Raw genomic sequence first — 24,604 nt, 5'->3', positions numbered from 1 at the left:
AGGCTCCATAGGCTTTCTAATGCACTGCTATACTGAAGTATTCTTCTAAATATTAGAAGAATGATAAAAGTATAGTAAGTATAGTAGTGTATATAATGATAAAAGATGCAGATAATTAAGTCCCTCAGTGGGACAAAAATAAAAATTTTAAAAAGTACAAAAATAAAAGGTAAAATAAAAATGCCAAATCCCCACCTTTTGCTCTATAGGGCTCGGTCAGATTAGCATGGTTTTTTTTTTGCGCGCCCATGTGCGCAAGAAAAACCTCCTGCTTGCAAGAGTGTGAATGTGAATGCCTGTTCACTGGAGCAGCTGCTCCACGAAGGTCGCATCATCACTGAACATTCAGCACTGTCACAGTGTTCAGTGATGATGGGACTGCAGCGGGGATGAAAGAATCTCCTGCCACAGCTGTGGTAGAGAACCACGATGCTATCTCATTGCTTTCAATGGGGCCAGTGCTGCTGCCGCCCCATTGCAAGCAATGGGATGAAGACAACCCCTGTAGTGATGATTTTGGGGGGGAAACCTTGAAATATAAGACCTACCCCGAAAATCATCCCTAGCTGTAGAAAAAAAAAAGTTAACTCACCTAGAAGCGTTGTCCGGCTCCTCTCTCCATACCCGGCAGCTTTCTTCTGTATTTTGGTGGCTGGGGATTGAAAAATCCCCGACTCCAGAAAGCGCTGCCTCTGATTGGCTGTGACCAATCAGAGGCAGTGCTCAGCTGTCGTTTAATGAATAAACATGCCAGATCTGCAGATTTTGTTAATCTTGCCTCTAGAAAAAAGCAATCAAAATGTTACTCCCAAAAATGGGATAAATGAAGATCATCACGCAAAAATGAAGACCTCATACATGGGAAAATAAAAAATGCTATGTCTCTTGGAATGTGGCGACACAAAAGCAAATCTTTACAAAAAAGTTTTTTGTGTACAAAAATATCAAAACATTAAAAAACTATATAAAAACCATATAAACTTGGTATCGCCGGATTCATGCTGACCCCGAGAAAAATGTTATCACATGATTTATTTTGCACACTTAAAGCCGTAAGAATGAAATCCAGAAAACAAATAGCAGAATGTCTTTTTTCCCCCAATACCCCTAAAAATAATTAATTACAATTATACAATACATTGTATGTACCCAAAAATGATGCCATTAGAAAATACAACTTGTCCCGTGAAAAACAATTATTAAAAAGTTATGGCTCCTGGAATGCGCCGATAAAAAAACCCTGAAAAATTAGTAAATCATTATGGCGCAAACAGGCTTCATCACTAAGGGGTTAAGCGATTGTTATGTGCCGATTTTATTCGCTTCTAAACAGTGTTATCCCTTATTTATACGGGACGAATGTCAGACACACGTCCCCGTATGTACTTGCTCCCATGCTGCTGCACAGGAGCGAGTATCGCTGGCTCTCTGACAGAGCGGCCAGCAGGGGGTGGGGCAGCTGGAGGTTTCACTCCTCACTCTCCCCCGCCCCTCTCTATTCACTTAACACAGTGGTCGTTTAGTACTGAACTGCTGCAGTTTACACTGAATGTTCATTGTTCAGGCTGCATAAAATCCTGAATGATGATCGTTCAGTGTAAACAGCCGCCCCTGTGTTAAGTGAATGGAGAGGGGCGGAGGAGCGAGGAGTGAAGTCTCTTCCAGCTGCCCCGCTGCGAGCCAACGATACTTGCTCCTGTGTAACAGCATGGAAGCGAGTACATGCAGGGACAAGTGTCGAGCATTGTTTTTGTTTGCCCAAGATTGATCCCGTGTAAATGGGGCTTAACAGTTGTGTGCTCACCAGAGGGCATTTTCAGTTTGGGTAATAGGAACACTCAGAACTGTTCTGAAAGTAAAAAAAAAATGTATGCTTTGAATATTTATTAAAATAACTGTATAATTCTGTATGTAGTTGTAAACAAAGACTCGTATGTAGTCCGAAATGCGTTCTCCAAGTTGATGCACTGATTGTATGGCACATTTTTTGTAATAAAGCAGCACACAATATCCCTTGAGTTCAGCAAATGGATTTATTTGCCTTTTGAATGTGTTGCCATTGAACGCCAGGACTGGCGGGTTGCTTGAAGTCGGAAGCTAGTGCTGTGACGACGGTAGAATGCAGTTTCCACGACAGGTGAGCGTCTCCTTATATACTTTTTTCAGGCAATAGAGATGGTCCGGGCCCCCACTAGACAATTTTACAAGGTATAAGCCCATTAAGTGCAGTAACCACACTACATTTGAAACACCCTCTAATTTATTGTTCCTCAGTTGCCATTGGTTTCACCAACTCCAAACTGGTGACAAGTTCCCTTTAAGAATGACATGCAAAAGTAGTCTAAATGATATACTAATCATGCTATAAGTGTAAACTAAATATAAATCTAGTAAACAATTTGTCCTTATTGTCCTACTGATCTGCATTGTATCATAGAGCATAGTTCAATTTTCCTGCACCATTCATGGCAGCATAAAAGTGGAATCCCTGGCCAAATGTATCCGTCTTATGATGAAACCAAACAGCGACGAATGGACCCCATTGACTATAATGGGATCCATTTAGTTTCCACTTACCTGCCTGGCATTTTACCGGAAGAAAAAGCCCTGCGTGAACACTATTTCTTCCAGTGTTTTGCGCTGGGTCTGAAATGAGGATATAATGTGAACCTGGCCTTACAGGTTGGTGTGAAGAAAAATATTATACTAACGGCTTACTCATAAGAGCAGACTGAGTGTTGTGGCCGTTACTGCAGCCCCCGGGCCTTTGGTGTGCACTCACCTGTCTGTTTCTCCTGCTGAACCTATCCTGCAGTATAGTACTGCTTGACGGGGCTCAGACAGTGAGGCAGCCTGTACATCCTGGATGGTCCTCTCTACCATCCTGTAGAGGAGCCTGCTGCACAGATCGGAGAAGAGGTTGTGTTATACTGCTGATTCACCAAGTGAGAAACTGCTTTTTTTTAGAACTTTTCACCAGGTTCAGCTAACTCCTATATTTTTTCCTTTTCTCTGATTACATGGCAGTCAAGTGTCTGTGTTGGGGACTTTTGCCCCAATATTTCTGAACGATAACCTTGTTCTGATCCGTATGTTCTCCCCTTCTCCCCTTTTAATATATTCTTTAAAATACAGTCTGAGGGCTTATTCAGATGACCATATATTAGCCGGGTTTTCAAGCCCAGCCGATATACGGTGTCCCTCACTGCAGGGGAAGGTGGCTGGAAGAGCTGGGAGCAGTGCACTGAGCTCCCGCCCCCTCTCGGCCCCTAGCCACTATTTGCAATGGGAGGGGCGGGGCTAAGTTCTGCAACTTAGCTCCACCCCACCCCACCCCCTCCCATTGCAAATAGTGGAGAGGGGGCGGGAGCTCAGTAAACTGCTCCCGGCTCTTCCAGCCTCCTCCCCCTGCAGTGAGGGACACCGATATACGGTCCTCTGAAGCTGCCCTTACAATTACAAACAGCCCTATGAAGGCAACCATAATGCTGATGTGGCCCTCTGTGATAATACATTTGACACAGTGCTAAGCCAACACTCCTGCCCTTTCTGCATAAAGCAGCGACCCCATATTTTGACGATTTTTGTTAAAAATCAGGATGATCCACTTCAGCAAAAATCCTGATTTTATTGGCCAGCCGTCTATTGAGTCATCTGGTGATCAGATCAGACCAGACCAGATTGTTTGATGTCCAGTGTATACAAGTGAGGCCTCACTTACACAAACATTTTACACTGCTATTTTGCCATGATAAAACAGCTGAAAATTGCGACCCGTGAAGCATTGAATTCCAGTGCATTCATTCACAAAATCGCACAGTCAAAATGTGAAATTGGTGACCATTTTCAATGGCCAATTTTTCACGCTGCGTCAAAAGATAGGTCTTGACCTATGTTTTGACAAAAAACACTGAAGGCTCCCATAGACTCCTATGGGAGCTGAAAAGAAAAAGGAGGAAGTTTACCTGTGTCCATTGCTCGGAAAAGAAGACAGGTGGCTCTATTCCAGCATTAAAAGTCATTACGAGGATTGTTGCTGACTGATGGAATTCCGCGCTCCTACATATTTTTCACGCGATATGCCAGTGTGAATGGACGAGGAAATGCTAATTAATCTCGGGACTCGATCATGGCTATCCTTCACTGATGCGATTTTCGGGTCGTGTGTGTGAATGAGGCCTGAAGCTGAGATGTGCCGAGGTGTGCTGGTGTCCAATGAGCCGCATGAAGACCTGACTTGAAAGTGAAACCTAATAAGTAGAGAATCACGCATGGCTGAGAGATATTGTGCATTAAGGTAAAACCACACTGTAGCATAAACAAGGGACTGTTTAGTAGAAACTTTTTCTTGTCGCTACCGACAAGTGCAGTTCGGAGTAAAAGAGTTAGAGACTATGTTACAGCAATCTGCTAAGTTATTGCCTTAGTAAAGACCTGTTACCCTCATTGACGACTATAACTGCTATGCCCATTGCCTCTTAGTGAGTAAATGCCCATTCTGGTTAACCCTGCTGTGTCCATAATATTGTCAAGTGGGTTTAGGCTCACACACTCTAGCCTAAAACTCATAAGTATTAACCCCCTTACAGATATATGGTTGGCCTTGTTACACAACTTTTATTGGAACCCAGGAGCTTCATGTTGTACCTCTAGTTCTTATTTGGATATGGAAAACTGTATTAGTTATCTTTTACATCCCTTACTTTTCAATGGAAAGTATTCAACGTCAATTTCACAATAGACGGACAATGCACTTACTTTTTAGCCAAATATTTCTTACATTTAAAGTCATCATTAAAGAGTATGTCACTATATGACCTGTTGGGTGGAGAAAAGACTAGGCTAACAAATAAAGCTTAATAAATGTACATAGTTATCATGTGAAAAACTAAAAGTGGTTATAACACCATAATTAACAAAGTGGAGTTTAATAATCTGCTGGCAGTACAAATTGCTATTCTCTTGGTCACACAATCATCGCATTCCTTTGTTGACCTATTTCCCTGCATGAAACACCACAAGAAGAATGAATATGACAATGTAGTCCTCAAGCACCAACTGCACAGAAGCCAAGATAGAGGAAAAAGACAAGATATAGGTTTTTAATATTTAGATACTTCTAATTATTAAAGCTAAATCCATTGGAAACAAGTTTGTCTAACTCTTTTATTGGTGCAAATGAAACTAATTTATATACATATCATTGCTTTGAAGTCGAGCCCCATGCCCTTCAATGGTTTCTGATTCCCTTGATGTCCTGGCTCTTCCCTTCTATTTTTGAATTCGGCTCTCATGCTGTTCTTAGGTTTCTGCAGACCTTGATTCCCTGGCTCTTTCCCACTCAATCTTAACTTACTGGTAACGTTGTTCACTTGTCTCACTCATTCACAGTAATTTTACTTTCTTTGCTTTCGACTGGACTTGTTTGATGGCTTTTCATGTTTTCGGAAGCATTCTGGTTCCACCACACATCTAAATTACTCACTACACTAAATCACAAAGCATCTTATTTTACCATAGATTATACAATAGGCCTCATATAGCAGCGTATCATCATTCCTTAAGCTGTGCTGTGATTGGTTGCTATGTGTAGTGTGGAGCAATTATTGAAATCATTGGGCTGGGAGGGACTGACCCAATTTAAAAAAATTATTGTGAATCGGAACTCCCAATTTCGACTTCCATTGAAATCAATAGGAGTATAAATCGGGTTCTTAAATTTGGCCTCCTTTAACAACAGCAGAGATGCTTGTGGTGGCGGCACAGTGGTCCTCACTGCTGCCTTAGGGCGCCCACCCACTGGCGATTTTTTTTCCTTTGCGTTTTGCGTTTTTTCTCAAGAGCAATTAGTATTGAATGTGCTCCTGTCCACTGGCGTTTTTTTTTTCGGTCCGTTGCAATTTTTAACATAGGAACTGTCAGTTGCATATGTGTCCTTATTTTTCTCTTAATGCACCCATGAATGTCAATGGAAATTAACGGAAAAGGCGCGAAAAAGCCGTGAAAAACGCCGCAAAAAACGCGCGGAAAACGCGCCGAAAACGCTGCGCTTTTCACGCACGAAAATCGCAAACGCCAGTGGGTGGGCGTCCTTACAGTGGTGGGGTCCCAGTCTCAAATCCCCATCAAGGTCAGATTCAAACCTAGAAGTCTAACACTTTGGGGCCTCAGTGCTAAGCCAACACATCTGTCCTTTCTGCACAAAGCAGAGACCTCATATTTTGACGATTTTTGTTAAAAATCAGGATGATTCACTTGAGCAAAAATCAGTCTGATTTTATTGGCCAGCCGATCATGATGAGCTGCACTAGCTATGAGCAACAAAAAGTAAATTTGGTTGAGATCCATTAGGGCAAACAAAAGCCTATTGGGAAGAAAAAATATGCAAACAAAATTTCACTATATATATATATATATATATATATATAGTGAAAATTTGTTTGCATAAAATCACAAAAATCGCAAAGCACAAACTTGCAATTTTTGTGAGATGCGTTCTTTAACATTAGAAAGCCCTATTGACATTTGCGTTAAAAAAAGCAGCTATATCGCGATCGCAAGTGTGAAGGCACCCTAACAGGCATGTGCAGACTTTCTATAATCACTATATACATATATATCTTTGAAGCTCTTCAAGTGCGCGGAGTTTGAATAGTCAAACAAAAAAAATCACAGTTTTATGCAAATATGCTTCGCAACGTCAAGTCTATTTGCACATGCGCCAGTCTGCTTTAGCCCTCAGACGGAGGTGAGACATAAATTTATTGATGCTGTTATAAGACACACGAGCGTAAGTGCATTTCCATGTGCCTAAGTGCTGCGTTTTTGCAGAATGAACAATGCTTTTTTCCAGGCGCATCGCATCCTGCTTTACTCTTTGCTCCGGCATGGTATGATCATTTGTGTTTGCCAAACAAACGCACCGATTGAAATGGCTGATTAGTTCCAGATGTATTCTTTTTCCAGCACGATTACACAGTGTTTCAGGCATCTCCTTACGCATTGCGAATACATTTGTACCTCCCCATTAACTTCTATGTGGACCTTTGATACGCAAAAAAAGGAACATGTTCTATTTTTTTTTCTTTGCGCAAATGAAATGTGCGCACAAAATCTGGAAATGTCCATGAACCCCTTGAAATCAATGAGCTCTATTCTCTGCGTATTGCATGCGAACATGTAATTACGTGCGCAATTGTGGCTGCCTAAGAGTGGCCGCACACGGGTGTAAGCACATATAGGTTTGTGATAGTGTGACACAGGGGCGTAACTATAGGGGGTGCAGGAGATGCGGTTGCACCCGGGGCCAGGAGCCTTAGGGGGCCCCTAAGGCCTCTCTTCTCCATATTGGGAGCCCAGTACTATGAAAAAAGCATTATAGTTGGGGGCCCTATTACAGATTTTGCATCGGGGCCCAGAAGCTTCAAGTTACGCCTCTGGTGTGACGTATATACGCTGTGCAGGGAGCGTGATCGTGTGCAATTGTGCCCATATCAGCGCTTTTTGCTGTGCTCTTTGGCACTGCCCGAACCCCTGACATCGACACAGTGCCGTATTTAAGTAGGCAGGACCAGGTGTTATAGATTTTCTGTGTGAAATTGTGCAGTTTAGTGCACGATTTTGTGCAGATGGGGGCCTTTGGTGTGCAAAATAGAGCCTATCAATGGGTTCTATTTGCTGTGTATTCCACACGCAGATAAGTGTGCAAATATGCCCATGTGCGGCCTCTTTTACACAAGTGATTTCTATCAGCTATTACCTGCGAGAAAACGTCGCCGGAAAATCGCGACCATGTAAAGCATTGAATTCCAATGCATTCTTTTACATTGACGATTTTAGCCACGACTAAAAATTGCCAAATCGCCAGCGATTTTCAACCGCGAGCTTTCCTCGCGGCGTCAAAAGATAGACCATGACCATATTTTATCTACGCTCCTTCCATTCGTTTTCTTCAATCAAAACTGCACTGTAAGGCCTCGTTCACATAAACGCTGTTTGCGCACATTAGGGGCACGCACAGAACGCGCTTCAATAAGAACCAATGGTTTCCTATAGAACCGTTCAGATTAATAAAGTTTAGACGCACAAAATCCTTGCACCTATCAAAGATAGGACATGTGAGGGTAAGGTCCCATCTTAGCTCCGTAGTGTGCGCAAAGATAGGACCTGTCTCTTATAGGAGCTGGGTAAACACGCACCATGCACCTCCAATCATGTGAACGGGCTAATTCAAATTGCTGGATCTTTTCACGCGCCTATACTGCACCCCCGCAGCGCTCGTGTGAACGATGGCTCACAACTGATTTTGTATTGTTCAGACTTCAACAGAATGGCAACCTAAAAACTGGAACATTATACAGTAGTTTTTATATTATCTTTTCACTAATAAGCCTTAAAGCTGAAGCGTCCGAGGAGCAGGCCGAGGAGATTGCGGGGTAGATAAGGCCTTGTCACAGGGCTCTACCATCTCCTCCCCTGGGGTTAGCACGGGACTCGTCCAAGTTACTGCTGGGGGAACTTTCACGAAGCTAACCTAAAACGTAGATTACCTTAAAATCTCCTGTCACGCGTGACGCTACCATTCCTTCCTCTGCGGCGAATCAAGATGGCAAAATAAGTGGTCCACACACAGGGAAACATTTAAGGAGCAAAGCCGGGAACAGTCGTCAGTACTCGTTTACTTGTGAAATTATATACAGTCCAAAACAGTAGATACACACCAGCAGGCAATGGTGCATAACACAAAGTCTCTCTCTCTCTTTCTCTCTCTCTCTGTCTCTCTCTCTGTGTCTGTGTCTCTCTCTCTCTCTCTGTGTCTCTGTCTCTCTCTGTGTCTCTGTGTTGTAGATTTCCTTTGCGGAATCACGGCTTACTCAATTTGGAATGTTTACAGCCCTCCATATTAATTCTGAATTGATAATGCGCATAAGAAGTTTCCACACTGACACGAGGTTCAGCATGCATAGCTTCCTCAATTCTAACTTTAATGATCGGCGTGTAGCCTATTTTAAGAGTTTAACAAATCCGCCCATCTGGGCAGGTCAAAGATTACATGCATACAACGTATTGTTTAATTATTGGATAAGCATCTTGCAATTCTTCCATCCTCCGGTCATCTGTGATTGGCCATCAGGTGGTGGATGAAATGAGTGGGTTGTCTTGGAGCCACGTGGGGTTCCTTCGATATGATTGGATGTTACATCATGAACTATAAATTGCACAAACCTCCCATGTTATTTGCATACGTTTCCAGTAAAGTCGCTGGGGAAATTTCTGCGGTAGCTGCGGTTGTCCATGTCTGAGTTAACTGTCCTCCAAAATTGCGAAACAGATGGAAAATGTAACGTGTTTATACTATATATTATCTTGTCAGCGTTTTGAGTACAGAAGTTTCATGTCAGCAGAGTTATAAAACAGATACTTTCATATGTAGGAAGTACTTATTGCACAACTGTCATGAACTATATTTGTAGCAAGACAGAAAGCAGAATATGTATACAGAATGTTAAATTGATAACTGTCTACTGCCAAGGCCCACCGATCCAAAATATAGGAATACTGGACTTCCACCACATCTGTCTCTCTCCGTATCTCTCTGTGTCTCAGGGGTAACACTGGCATCTCCCAGGGAAAGCAGGCCCAGGGAAGGCTGGTGGATATCTCTCAGCCTCTTCCATTTTGACCCACACAAAACAGATGGTGTCTGTGTGGCTCATTTGCAGAACTCCAAATGCTCCTCTCTCTTGCAAGACCAGAACAGACTCTCCTCTTGCAAACACAAATATACAAAGCAGGATCACATGACAAACAACAAGATGCATTTTCCAGACATCTCACATATCAGTTAACCCATTCATTGAGCAGCTATGCAATACAGATCATATTCATGCAACATGAAAGATTGACAACACATAGGCACAAGACAAATGCATACATACATTATGGAGGGGCCCTGTTAACCCCCGGGCCACTACAAAGCCACCACTGCAAGCATTGTATGATGGGTTTTGGCACGTGTCAAGACATACTAAATATACATGGATTGACTTATGCTATTTAATCACCTATTAACGGTGTGACTAACTATATTACAGTTGTAATATACAGACTGTGTCCCAGCCTTATGGCAATAGGAGTGCTGCTTCTGTGCATATACTTGTCCTAATATACAGCCCAATGATGTGCCAAGTTTCATTTGTTTAAACTGTGTTAAAGTTGAGTGTATATGTGTTTCTGTGATTCTGGTCAGCAGCCCCTGCACTGGGAATGTGATGCTGGAGGGACACACCCCTATGAGGTCAGCCTGCCAGTATGAGAAGGAAGCAGGATGTGACGACACAGAGAGAGCAGCAGCCATCTTTGCAGAGAGAGAACCAAGTGTCTGTGCTGCATTGAGAGTGTGTGGAGATCTTATAGGACTTTCCTGTGCAGCTAACCTGTGTGTAATTCAGTCCAGAGGCAGACAGAGTATAAAGAGACAGAATGTTCAGTGGAGCCATGCTGAAAGGACTGTGCCCAGTGGCTAACCAGTAATACTGACATTGTGGCTGTGGACATTGCCGCCAAAGCTAAAGACTGGCAGTGCTGTTGAGTACCGGACGGTACCTGCACAACCCCTAGCTTATATCACACCGCGGTGTATGGATTCTGCAGGACTGTTAGTGTGCTGAGCTACTTGCTGTTGGATCCCATTTCATCCATTTTGTTTTCCTGCCTGCTGAGAAGAATCTTATTGCCTCGGATGTTGTGATAACCGTGAGGAGAGGACACTTCACTATACTAGAAAGGGACGACATCGGGCCCCAACGCGCGCTTCTACAAACTGTAAGCAGTCCACCCGGACCACTGGTAAGAGGGGTGCGCACCCAAATGTGAAGTTAGGGTCAGTTAGGGATAGTTTTGGGACTATTGTTCTTTCAGTGTCCGTGCTGTGGAGGTGGACATAGTAAACGTGGAATATATTGTGAAATCTAACTTGAATTGTTCAAACTATACTGTGTATTTTGCTTGTCCTTATTCCTGTTCTTTTACCATTAACGTGCCTTTATTAACCTGTAGTAAATACATTTTTCTTAACTTGACCACCCTGTGTGCTTCCTTTCTGGTTGCGGAGACCAAACCACCTGCCTTGCTCTCAGTTCACACAGTCATTAGCAGAGTCACCATAATCCCTTAGGGAAATTTCACAGGACAGAATTAGTCCATATGGACAGTTCTGTTTCATAATGTTATCCCCATGGGGCTTGAATTCCGCAAATGTAAAATCTGCATGTCTTCACTTCAAAACTGCAAGACTAAATTCCAAAAAGCTTTCTGCTGTGGAATTAAAGGGGTTGTCCCGCGCCGAAACGGTTTTTTTTTTTTTCAATAGCCCCGCCGTTCGGCGCGAGACAAACCCGATGCAGGGATAAAAAAACAAAAACGGGTAGTACTTACCCGAATCCCCGCGCTCCGGTGACTTCTTACTTACCTTGTGAAGATGGCCGCCGGGATCTTCACCCTCGGTGGACCGCAGGTCTTCTGTGCGGTCCATTGCCGATTCCAGCCTCCTGATTGGCTGGAATCGGCACACGTGACGGGGCGGAGCTACGAGGAGCCGCTTTCTGGCACGAGCGGCCCCATTCAGAAGGGAGAAGACCGGACTGCGCAAGCGTGTCTAATCGGGCGATTAGACGCTGAAGATTAGACGGCACCATGGAGACGGGGACGCCAGCAACGGAACAGGTAAGTGAATAACTTCTGTATGGCTCATAATTAATGCACAATGTACATTACAAAGTGCATTAATATGGCCATACAGAAGTGTATAACCCCACTTTGTTTCGCGGGACAACCCCTTTAAGGATGTCTTAGTCTTTAATAGTCACTGATTACTTCAGAAGGGTTGTTGATCGCGGGATTATTCCGATTGCCAGATTGTAGTCTGTAAGGAATGTGTATCCTTAAATGGGGAAAATTGGCTTCTATCTCACTGGGGTTTTTTTTTGCCTTCCTCTGGATCAACATTGGGGAGTAATAGGCTGAACTGGATGGACACGTCTTTTTTTCGGCGTAACGTACTATGTTACTAAGTAATGTCATGCAGAATTGTTTTTATGGATTTCCAACATACAGGAGATGTAATTCTGCCATTATAGTCTGCGTAAAAAAACACAAGATGTTCTGCATGATGTTCTGTAGAACACATTCTGCAGTTCAAAGCACAACAAAAACAATGCTAATTGAGAAAATCCACATCTGCGCTACATTTTTCAGACAATACCATCCAGTATGAAAAGTCACCTAGGAAAGTGTGACATTTAACGTACATTAACCAAATAATAGATCATTCAATAGGATCCACTTACATTTACAGTGTCTACTCAATCCAAGTCAAAGAGTAAACAATTTTCAATTTCCCACCAAGATTGAAGGTACCACTTTATCTGCTCAAGTTTTGCATCTGATCAGCGTTATCCTTTATCCTGGAAAATCAGGACTGGCAGGAAAATCTTCTGTCTTACCTATACTGGAATCTTTAACATCTTCCGAGCAAAAAGAAATTGACATGTAATTATCAGTTGGAGTAAAGTACCTGTAACATAGCACCTGCTGATAACAGAGTATGACTAGAAGTTAATGTCCTCCTGAAGCCCTCAGTGCTGTAGGCTGTGGTCTCAACGCAGAAAATACCAGCACTCCCTCTAAGGATCAAAGTGACATGTCTATAGGGCCAGTCCTCCCAGCACTAAAGTACATGTATAAAAGGTCATTGCTTAGTTGTTTGACCAATTACTGGTTGCCAAATATCACAAGGATGACATTTTATTATATGTACAAATAGTGCTTTTATATTGAAACCTTTTATAATATCCAGGTTGACATTTTGTTTTAATGCATAGAGTAGTTTAATGGAGCAAAAAAAATGCCCAGCATAACATGGAACTGCTATGGGTCTCAGTAGTAGAGTTAATCACTTAAAAAGACAAAAGTTACTTTTCGGGTGCCTGTATGCACACTCTGGTTGATCTGCTCTAACTACGTGCGAATCACAACTAAATGCCAGGTGGCAAGGGCGTAACTATAGAGGATGCAGGGGATGCGATTGCACCAGGAGCCTTAGGGGGCCCATAAGGTCTCTCTTCTCCATATAGGGAGTAAAGCATTATAGTTGGGGGCCCTGTTACAGGTTTTGCATTGGGGCCCGGGAGCTTCAAGTTACGCCTCTGCCAGGTGGCAATGTAGTGGGCTAGTACATCCATTCCTGGCCCCCTCCATTATGTCATACATGCCATGTCTTATGTTGGTGCACTGTGCAAAAGTGTCTAGTCATTCTGTTATGTCCAGAAGAGGCCCAGCACTGCTCTGGCCAAGGCTACGTGCATCCCTCCAGGAGGGAGTGGGGTAAGTGCCGCTGGGATAAGACAGCATCTTACCCTCCCCGCTCCTCAATGTATGCCCTGTGTCTGATGTCACCCTATGGGACGCTACAGCACCTAGACTTAAATAACAAGTGCAGTTACTGGGTGGCAATTAGCGGTCATCCAACAATGGTTAGAGCGGATCAGCTGCAGCGTGCACAGACAGCCTTAGAAGACTCCTTAAAGAGGTTTTCCAGGGAAATACTATGGATGACCTATCATAAGGAAAGGTCATCAATAGTTGATCAGCTTGGGACCCCGAACGATCACTTGGGACCCCGAGCGATCAGTTTTCCCTTTAATTTTGCTACTTGTAAGCAATTGCATAAGAGCCTTCTCAGAGCCCTTCCTCTAGTTTGAGTAGACCACAATAGTCATGTGACTTATTTTATAACTGGTAAAGGTGCATTATTATCTTAGTATTGTGGAAGATTATGTCTTAGGGCACCTTCACATGAGCGTATTTTAGCGCTTTTTTGATTTCAATGGGTTTATTCTCATTTCTTTTATTGCACGAGTGGTTCTTGCGGGCACAAAAAAGAGGACCTATTCTATTTTATTCGCAGTCACGCACCATAGAGGCCCATGGAGGTATATGGGGGTGTGCAAATATATACGCACGGGTATGCGCAAAACATGCACAAAACGTGGCACTTCGAACATCGGCAACATGTTTGGCATAATAGCCATTTAAATTAGTGAGTGGGTAATTCCCCTACTCATGTGAACTAGTGTGCCTACACAAATACACACAGTATTTGCGCAGACACGCACACAAAGTGCACTCGTTCTTTGCACAAATAAAGTTGTGCAGGGGTGAGCGTATTTTGGAATATGCTCATCTGAAGGAGCACTTAAAAGAGTTTTCCTATTAAAGACATCTATCCACTAACCATAGGATATCTGTTCGCTGGGGATTCAACCAGCACACCTGAATGCTTCATGGGAATGGATCGCTGTGCACACGCTAGACCACCACTCCATTCACTTCTTTGCTCCCAGCAAACTCTCTGTCCCATAAAGTGAATGAAGCAGTGGTCATGCATGCACATCACAGCTCCATTCATATGGAGTATTCTGGTTTGTCGGTCTTGGGATCGTTGGGAGTCCCAGTTCCCAGAATCCTTAGTGGTAAACCCCTTTCAGGTGGTTCTATAAGTGGAAGATGGAATCATATACCCCTCTCCAGAGGGCATACCTCTCATGTATTGTGTCAACTATATTGAGAGATGATCAATTCTCATATAACATTGGTATTTTACTTTTGTCAACTGTAATGACCTGAAATAATCAATAAAAAGTTGAATTGGAAAAAATAAGTTGGAATCATATGAACTATCGCACAGAACTTGGCAAGAGACAGAGATGTAACTTCAAGCTTCTAGGCCCCAATGCAAACTCTGTAATAGGCTTTACACTTACCTTATGTTATTTATAATACTAATGTCTTCTTAGGGCTCCAACCCACAATCGATAGGTTTTCTTGCGATGCGAGAGTGAGTGAAAATGCATGATTATGAAACCAATGATTTTCAGTGGTTTCATACTCATTTTTGTTGTGTGCACTCAAGCCTCACAGCATTAAGAAAAACCTGCTCTATTTCCCATTGTTTTCAATAGGGCCAGCGGCAGCAGAGGTCCGCAATGCTATCTCATTGTTTTTAATGGGGCCAGCGTTGCTGACGCCCCAGTGAAAGCAATGGGTTGCAGGCAACCCCAGAAATTTTCGAAGAAAGGCTTGAAATATAAGCCCTTCCCTGAAAATCATCCTTGAATTCAATGACGGCTGGGCGCTGCCTCTGATTGGTCACAGCACAGAGCTGATCACAGGCAACATTTTCTGGAGGCAGGGTTTTCTCAATCCCCGGCCTCCAGAAGACAGAAGACGACTGCTCTTCTAGGTGAGTACATTTTTTTTAACTTTTTTTTTACAGCTAGGCATGATTTCCAGGGAAGGGCTTATATTTTTAGCCCTTCCCCAAAAATCATTGCTGCAGGGGTTGCCTGCAACCAATTGCTTTCAATGGGCCGTCAGCAGAGCTGGCCTCATTGAAAACAATGGGATAGCATGGCGGACCTCTGCCACAGCTGTCACAGGGAGCGCAATGTACTCCCTGTGTTTCCAATGGGGCGAGCGCTGCTGCCGCTGACTCCATTGAGAGCAATGGGCGATAGCGCAGGTTTTTCTTAACGCTGCGAGGCTTGAGTGCGCACAACACAAATGAGTATAAAACCATTGAAAATCTTTTTTTTTTTAATAATCATACATTTTCACTCACTCTCACATCACAAGAAAACCTATCGCTAGTAGGTTGGAGCCCTTATGTGGTGAAATGTCCCTTAGGCCTCCTCAATCACCTTGGCCTACTTGTGATTGCTACCTCTGCTCTCTATAGCTACTGTATGCTTAGATAATAGCTACAGTCTGCCTAATAGATCTGCCGGCAGTGCATACACGTAAAAACTATATATTTATATTAGTCATTAGCAGTATTTATAGTTCCAGTGTTTCTGGTGGCGCAATGTACCACTTATAATATAATATAGTGAACAACATCATCACATGTAACTCACTGATGAACCTGGGATGACGGTTGGAGTTGGTCAAAATATTAAAGGATCTAGGATGATATCACTGTCATGTTATCAGGGGCGGAGCATGCAACTCACTCACTCACTCACGGACAGACAAGTACTTTCATGACAAAAATTGATGCACTATGTTCATCAAATAAAAATGTGATTAAAAATATCTACTAAAAAGTTTGTGAAATATATCCTTATCACTAGATTTGGTTTATATTTATTCAACCTAGTTTTGCCAGTAAAAAACACAGACACCATAAGATTTCTAATTTTGAAAATATGTGTATGGATTGTTATTATGCAGCATGTAATGGACACGTGTGTTGATATGTGCAGCTAAAATAGGGTTTTGATCATTACAAGGGATGTTATCAAGAAATAAGGATCATTGGCAGCAAGGCTTAAATACATTTGTATGGCATGGTTGAAAAAATGGAGTGCAGCCATCAGATAAGGCACAAGGAGTGACATAACACAACGAATCTCAGCAATAATGTGAGTGGTGAAAAATATCTGCATAAAAAAGACCAAAGAGTGATTAGTACTCTGGTCATAAGAAAAAAAAATACATCAAAAGAAAACAATATATTCGAAAACTTAAATTTAGTTCCATTAAAGCTTGTGTCACTAACTAAGTACATTGAACACAGGCCCTATAGGCAAGTATGTGTATGAATATGTAGTTCCCACTCGATAGGTAAAGTCCAGGACATACTGTTCAGTAGACACAGGCACTGACCTGTCTAACAGTATGTAAAAATGACAATGTATGTTATGATATAGTACATTTTTTCCATTTTGAGTAGGAAATGGTGAAATATTATGCTTCACTACTGAAATTCATGATTTGCAACAGTATTACGCAACCAGTTCCCTGAGGGAACTTCACTTGCAGCTCTCAAGCTTAAAGGAAACTCTAGAGAAAACTGATATATTGTGTTTTGTCTAGTACTGGATCTGGAAAGGCAAAGCATGAAACAGAGTACAAGTAACACCAATGAGAAAGTCCATGTGTTTTGATGCAACCGCTCAGGTCATGCACTAGGCATAACATAGTGGGGATGGTTTACAATTGGAAATGCACTAGTTTTCTGCTGCAAATTGTGCCAGAAACTGTCTTACATGTTTTGCACCACATTTATGACGTGTTTTAGTCACTTTTTTCATCATGTCCAAAAAAGGGGTGTGACTTTGTGATAAGGGGGTGTGGCCTAAACACAACCTTATGCACAAAAAATGTGCTAACATTTTGGTGTAAAAACTGACATAAAGCTAAACCAAGTACTGTAATAGGTGGTAAAAAGTTAGACTAGACAGCACCAAATTTATCATCCAGCATAAATCATTGTTATAAATGTTAACACTTAATATGCCAACAATATTACAAAATCTAATAAAAATATTTGCATATTTTATAATTACGACATAGAACAATTTTGATTTTGCCCCAAATTGACTACGTTTATACTTGGTGAGTTTGCAGTAGTAAGATCTGGATGAAAACACATATTCATGCCAATTATTTGTAAAAGGTCAAAATGCTAGCAATCCTTTTAATGACAAATTGTTGCCTACAAAAATGTACTTATATTGATTGCTGTTATTGATCATAGCGTAGAAATAGGATTAGGAATGGCAGGTTTTCTGTTGTAATGGGAACCCACTCTTGCAGTGAAAAAAAACTGAATCAATTATAAAATATCTCAATGTGTAAATGGCACAAGAAACACAATCAAACTTGAGTGGATAAATGGGGGGACTGCAGTAATCAGAAAGATTATCAAATTGGGATTTTAGGTTGGTAGAAAGAGAGTATGACCTGAATTCACTAACAGAATTCAAAAGGGGCATTGATGCCTTTTTTGAGTAGATTAATATTACAAGTTATGGAGGCTGTAGTAGATTACTAGAGATAGGTTGCTGATCCAGGGCTGGTACGTATTTGATGTCAGGAAGGATTTTTGTCCCTAAAATTAGGAAAATTGGATTCTGCCGTAAAGAATCCATTTACACGTAAAGGTAATCTTTGAAAATATAGGTTTTGAGTGATTGCTTTGCATAAACTGCTAATGGACACTAATGTCCATTAGCAGCTCATCACCTTCATTTGCATGTAAATGAGCCTCCGGGAGCTGTATGCAGAGAACAGCGGGTGGTCTGTTCTCTGCATACAGCTCTTTAGTTCTGCTTTCTACTAAATACAATGTAATCAGCGCTCCTGTGAAGAATACAGCAACATGGACAGCAAACACAGCATGCAGTCTGTATTATCTTCTCTCCGGCTGAACGATGGATTTTATGCTCACCTAAAAATCATTGTTCAGCCAAAGAGTGAAAAATGGGAGCATGTACACACATCAATTACCGCTCAAATGATGGCTTTTGAGCGAATTTGGAGTGATAATTGTTGCGTGCAAATGGGCCTTATAGTACAAAATAGTTTTTTTTCTTTCTTTGTAAGAACACTACAAGATGATAAGATGAATAAAAGAGGCCTATGTATTTTTTTTAACCTTGTTATGTTACTATGTAAGGTAATCAGAATGATTTCCATCTTAAAAAAAACACCTCTTCCATATAGGGATCTGTGGACAGGTGTGAGAATGCAGACTTCCACTAATGAAATGTATACAATTTAGGCCTTGCTTTAACCCCTTAAGAACACGGCCTATTTTGGGCTTACGGATGCAACGATTTTTGGTGGATTTTCATCTCCATTTTTCAAAAGCCATAACCTTTTTTATTTTTCTGTCAATGCGGCCATATAAGGGCTTGCTTTTTGTGTGTCGAACTGTAGTTTTTATTGGTTTCATTTTTTGGTTACATAGACTACATTGTAAAACTTTTATTAATTTTTTTATGATCGCAGGGAGAGAAAACACATCAATTCTGCCATAGAATTTTTTTACAGCATTAACTATGCAGCATAAATGACAAAAAAACAATTGCGGTTTTGGGAGGCAAAACGAAAAAAATAAGCATTTTGCCTCAGTTTTTTAGGCTTTCTTTTTACGCTTTTTGCCATGCAAGGTAAAAAGCACATTCAATTTATTGCACACGTTGTTATGGATACGGCGATACCAAATATGTGGGATTTTAACTAAATATATATATATATATTATGCTCATATGGGAAAAAAGCACAAAAAAGGGTGTTTTTTACATTTTTTTTTACATTTTTCTTAAATTTTTTACACTTTTTATGTCCCCGTAGAGAACTTGTACAATCACACCTATGATCGCTATGATAAGGCATTGCAGGACTTCATGTGGCGTGTTTCCCTGCCAAACCTCTGTCTTACCCACTCTATTCTATCTTCTCTGGAACCCCCACAAGCTAGACATTGTTGCAAAGGTACCTATTTTCTAGGCAATCAATTTTTGCCCAAAGCACAGAAATAGTTTGATCAGATTATTTTTAACAAACTTCAAGAAGAAGTGGGCATAACCTAACTAAGATATAAAGTATGGGCGCACAATGCACTAATAAAAGAAAAAGAGTGCATGTACAAGTGCTTGTAAGAGTACACACCAACAACCATGAAAAAGTTTCGATATGGTTGTTTTGTACCCCACAATCCCTGGTATTGGTATTCATTGCTTTAGTGGCTCAGTCCTTGGGTGCAGATTTTGGTGCCCCAGATACCTAGGTCCATTGCTTTGGTGCACCCATCCTCTGTTTGGTGGCCCATTTTCTAGTATCCATAGGTTCATTTTCCACTATACCCTGTCGCTTTTCCATTTTCTGCACAGAGATTCACATAACTAACCTAATCTCAAGCATAATGTGATGCTACGCAATCCTGAGAGCAAAGGGGCAACTGGTTTTAGAAAAGAAGAGCAACCTCTTTGGCTTTTTCCTTTCTGCAGTCCTAGACAGGTATTATGTAGGAAATTTACTTGAAAGGGATGTACAGCGTCTGGTTGAGTGTATTGAAAGTAACCAAAAGGCTTGTGACCCACTTGTTCTCAACACTAATGGGGAACCCAATGTTCAGACCCTCACCGATCAAATATAGTACAGCACATGCTACTAGCTGCCAGCGTACTTGATATCAGTGTAGTGTGCACATAAAAGACAAATTCTTTGCATTCTCATCCATGTATCATCCATGCCGAACATACATACAAAGGAAGAGTGATGTCCAAGAATATACAGTACATTCTGATCCCTTATCTTCTGCTAAGTCAGCTTGCGAAACCTGTCAGGTAAGTCTTTGGTGTCAGTTCATTTCTCAAAAGGAAAAGATCAAAAAATCTCCACAAGCTTTAAAGGGGTTCTGTCATTAGAAAAAAAAATCAATACTTACCTATTCCTCCCGAGGCAGACTTCTTACCGCATCTTCTCCTCACTGATCTTCTCCTGGCTCCTCCAGGCCCCGGGTCATGTCAACGAAAGCCGGACAGATCCTCTTCTTCCTGTTATGTAGCGTACATTCACAGGCATTCTTCTTCCTGCAGGTCAGTATAGGTTACATCACTAGTGATGCAGCGCTTACTGCCTAGCATGGAATTCCCGAGCTATTGCTGAGACTGCGCATGCATGCTATCTGCAAGCAATACTCTAACCACATTAAATAATGCAAGGTTCTTGGTACATAATTTGATCAAATTACATTGGCCTATCTACCAATGTCCAGGTGACCATGCTTTTAGATGGGTCCTAACACTAATACCAGGTGGTTTAATCTTAACCTGGGAAAGTTGGGTACCTACCTCTCAGAATGCTCTTCTTTTGGGACTAGGCCTACAAATAAAACCAGGGAAGGTGGGTTACCATTTATATGGTCCAGTAGGAGGAACAGAAGGTAAGTGGGTGGCAGGTGTGCACAACCAAGTGAAGGCAGCCAAAACTTCACAATATTTGCAGACCTCCGACCCAGGAGGTGGGATACTCGGTTTTATTGCGCCATGTGCCCATCCCAAACGTGACTCTGTAATTACCCCTGTTTTCAGATATACCACACAGTTTACATTATGACTTTTTTCTAAGATTTAGAGAATGCCAAAACATACAGGGGGATTATTTTTAGGGAGTCCATTTTTTTCTGCACAAGTGAGCAATGGGGCCTGGAATTTGTTCAGTTGTGCACTGAAATCCAACGGATTTCCCTCCATTATAGGCCTAGCCATGTGTCCAGTAAGCAGATTGGGGCTACAATGTGGATGTTTATGAACACGGGACAAACAGGGGTATCCATTTTGTGGTACAAGTCTTCATTCATATGTTTGCTGTACAAAAAAAACTGTTTTTAAAATGACACAATTGCAATAAAAATGTAAATCATATGTTTTTCCTTCTGCTTTGCTTGCTTCATTCAAAAACTGTGGGATCCAAATACACAGTACACCCCTAGATGAATTTGTTAAGGGCTCTAGTTTTCGAAATGGGGTCATTGTAGCTGCTCCTTTCGAGTTTGGGCCCCATTGTGCATATGGGCATAAGATTAGGGCCACAATGGGTATGTTTCTGAACACAGGGCAAACAGGAGTATCCATTTTGGGGTGCAAATCCTTATTTTTATATGCACTATAGAAAAAAAACAACTGTCTTTAAAATGACATATTTGCAAAAATCAGAAATTTTATTTTTTCTCCTTTAAATTGCATTAACTCCTAAAAGCAAACTGTGAGGTCAAAATACTCCTGACGCCCCTCAGTGAATACATTAAGGGGTGTATTTTTAAAAATGTGGTAATCTCTAATGGTATCTATCATTCTGACACCTATGGACCTTTGCAATCTTGGCTTGGTGTAGGAAAACAAAGCTTAGTGCTGGTAATAGCTGGTTGCTTATTGGTTATATGTCATGCCATCCCTCATTAGTGGGAGAGTCCAGACTGGGAATACACTAACATGAGTCCCTATGCAGAGAGGGTGGAGTTGTGGAGAAAGTGCGGGAAGGAGAAGAGGAAGTGGAGGAGGAGTTAGTGCTTGCTTGCTGCGGAGAGAGTTGTTTGCAGTCAGAGGAGAGGCACCAAGACAGTCGGAGAGAGGAGGTGTCTGCAGTTCAACATGTGTTCAGTAATTCAGCAGTCCAGCAAGGGTAGCAAGGTTCCTTTCCGCTCCTTTGTCTTTCCAGCAGCAAGAGGAAAGAGTTGAAAGGTCAGCGTTCTCACCTAACAGTGAGTTAAACTACCCGGTGAAGTCAAAGCCAGGATTGGTTCAGCGGCCATTACAACTCTTTTTGCATTCCTTCATACTACAATCCCAGTAAACCCTCAACTAGTAACACTTGGGGAGACTAATACTGAGTTACCTCTAGAACCAGAGAGAGAATGTTGAAGATAAGTGGAAATTCAATTGTCAATCTACTGTTTTCATCGTGTCCATTCACTGCATTGTTGTGGACCCTGCTGTATCTGCATAATGTTGCCTATCTACTAAGGGTCAACTAAGCTTCAGTAAAACTGTGTGCTCCCAGATTACTAATACAAGCTAAGTGACTCGTCTCAAGTTATTCTGCCATTAGACTTGGGAGTAGTTCAGGTTAGAGTACTGGTGTCACCTGTGACAAAACAGTTATTCATTCACATCATATCTGTATACATTATTTGTGCCACTGTGCGACAGATGAACAGAGCCTCGCTATTGCCACTTTCGGGAGGGATTACAGAGCCACCCGTGACAACGATCCTTCAATCCCGGTTGGTCTCCCCCCCTTTGGTGTGCTAAGCTCAGCTATTTTACATGGATTGCATATTTATATATATACATTGCAGTTGCCTTCCTGGGATGGCCGTTCTACTAGTTTTATTATACATGAAGAAAAGGTGGAGGAAACATGAACATGACACCTTGCTTCAGTAATACTGTGATTGGAATCATAGCCGCATGTACACTGCTGGATGAGCAACAGCACTATTAAATAACAAGGTAAAATTTGAATGGAAAGAAAGAATAAGGGTGGTTTCACACGGGTGAGAAAATTGTGCGATTTTCGCATAATACGAGTGTCAGTAAAAAAGCAACTTATGAAACCAATGATTTTCAATGCTTTCCTTCCCATCTGCGATGTTTTCACTGATGCAATGTAAGAGAACAAAAAAAATCACAGCATGCTCTATCTTTCTGCGATGTGCAATTTATTTTTTTAATCTCCCATGGTAGCTGGCTCAAGGTTGACTCAGCCTTCCATCCTTCTGAGGTCAGTAAAAATAAGCACCGTTATGGTATGTCCACAATGTAGAATTTACCACATGAATTTGGACTAAAAAAGGCATTAAAATCCACTTTTTTTTAATGAAATTTTTTGCACACGGAATTTGCCCTGTTAATGAGCAAAATCTGATATGTCACATCTTTTTAGTTTCCGTGTTGTTTCCATGTTGGAATTTCGCGTGCAGATTTTGCCCACTGACAGAGCAGATTTTGACTTTTCTTTTAGGCAGAATTCACTCTGAAAATTCCGCCGTAAATTCCGCTTTGTGAACATACCCTAAACATGACGCAATTCTACTAAGTGACCATTCTCCTATACAGCCTTTTATCTTTAGTTCATGGGATTCATTGGAGTTGAAAGTCTCCTTTAGCTAAGACACTAGAAAATAATCAACGTACTCAGACACTGTGGCCAGGCTCACATGAGCACATCATGCACGAGCATGCAGAAAATACGCAGTGACTTGTGTACTTGCTATGTGATGCCAATTCCCATACACTTCCTTGGTGTGTAGGCACCCGTGCCCAGATAGGACATGCTGTGATATTTTTCACTTGAGTAAAAAACGCAAGTGTGAGTGGCCTAATAGAAATCAATGCGCAGGGAAACAGCCTCCCATCCCAGCAGGGCTGAAGGAATCTCCTGCTGTGGCTGTCACAGTCACAACAGGAGATAATGATCTTCTCCCATTGCTCCCAATGGAGCTAGTGGCAGCAGCGCCAGCCCTATTGAAATCAATAGGAGATGCTTGTAATCCTCTGCCACTGTGTCGAGGATTTTTAGGGGGGGAGGGGGGCTTGAAATAGCCCCCCCCCCCCCCAAAAAAAACCATGAACTATAGAAAAAAAAAATATATATATTAATACATCACCTTGGAAGCGCAGTCATCTCTAGCGCGTCTTCTAGCAGGTCCCCGGCACTCTTTTCTTTCTCTTCTGGCCGGGTATTTAAAAATCACCGCCCCTTGAAAGCGCTAACTCTGATTGACTGAGCGTTGTGACCAATCACCAGTCAATGAGCGCTGCTCTGATTGGTCACAGCGCTCAGCAAATCAGAGGCAGCGCTTTCAAGAGGCAGAGATTATTAAATACCCGACCAGAAGAGAAGGAGAGGAAGAGTGCCGGGGACCTGCTAGAAGACACGCCAGAGATGACTGCGCTTCCAAGGTGATGTATTAATATATATTTCTTTTTTATACAGTTCATGGATTATTTTCGAGGTGGAAGGGTGCCTTATATTCCAAGCCCCCTCCCCCTCTGGAAATCCTCGCCACGTTGAGTCCCCTGGCACTGCTGTCACATCAGTGGCAGAGGATCGCGAGTATCTCCCATTGGTTTCAATGGGGCTTGCGCTGCTGCCGCTGGCCCCATTGGAAACAATAAAGCGAGATTGCAAAAAGAATGGGCATGCCGCGATTTTGGTTTAACACTGCATTGCAAGCGTTAAAACATCGTAC

At 42.0% G+C, this 24,604-nt stretch overlaps 1 long non-coding RNA gene across 1 annotated transcript in view; it reads right to left on the bottom strand.

Moving 5' to 3' along the window:
- Nucleotides 1–12,703, bottom strand: part of LOC136575449 (uncharacterized) — a 37,145-nt gene extending 24,442 nt beyond the window's left edge. The window contains exon 1 of the long non-coding RNA XR_010786298.1: nt 12,575–12,703. This is a non-coding gene — a long non-coding RNA (uncharacterized lncRNA). The remainder of the gene's footprint in view (nt 1–12,574) is intronic.
- Nucleotides 12,704–24,604: the final 11,901 nt, after the last annotated feature.

Source organism: Eleutherodactylus coqui, chromosome 1, assembly GCF_035609145.1.
Source record: "Eleutherodactylus coqui strain aEleCoq1 chromosome 1, aEleCoq1.hap1, whole genome shotgun sequence".
NCBI lineage: Eukaryota > Metazoa > Chordata > Amphibia > Anura > Eleutherodactylidae > Eleutherodactylus > Eleutherodactylus coqui.
The sequence above is the reverse complement of the archived record's forward strand: the minus strand, read 5'-3'. Positions and strand labels throughout refer to the sequence as shown.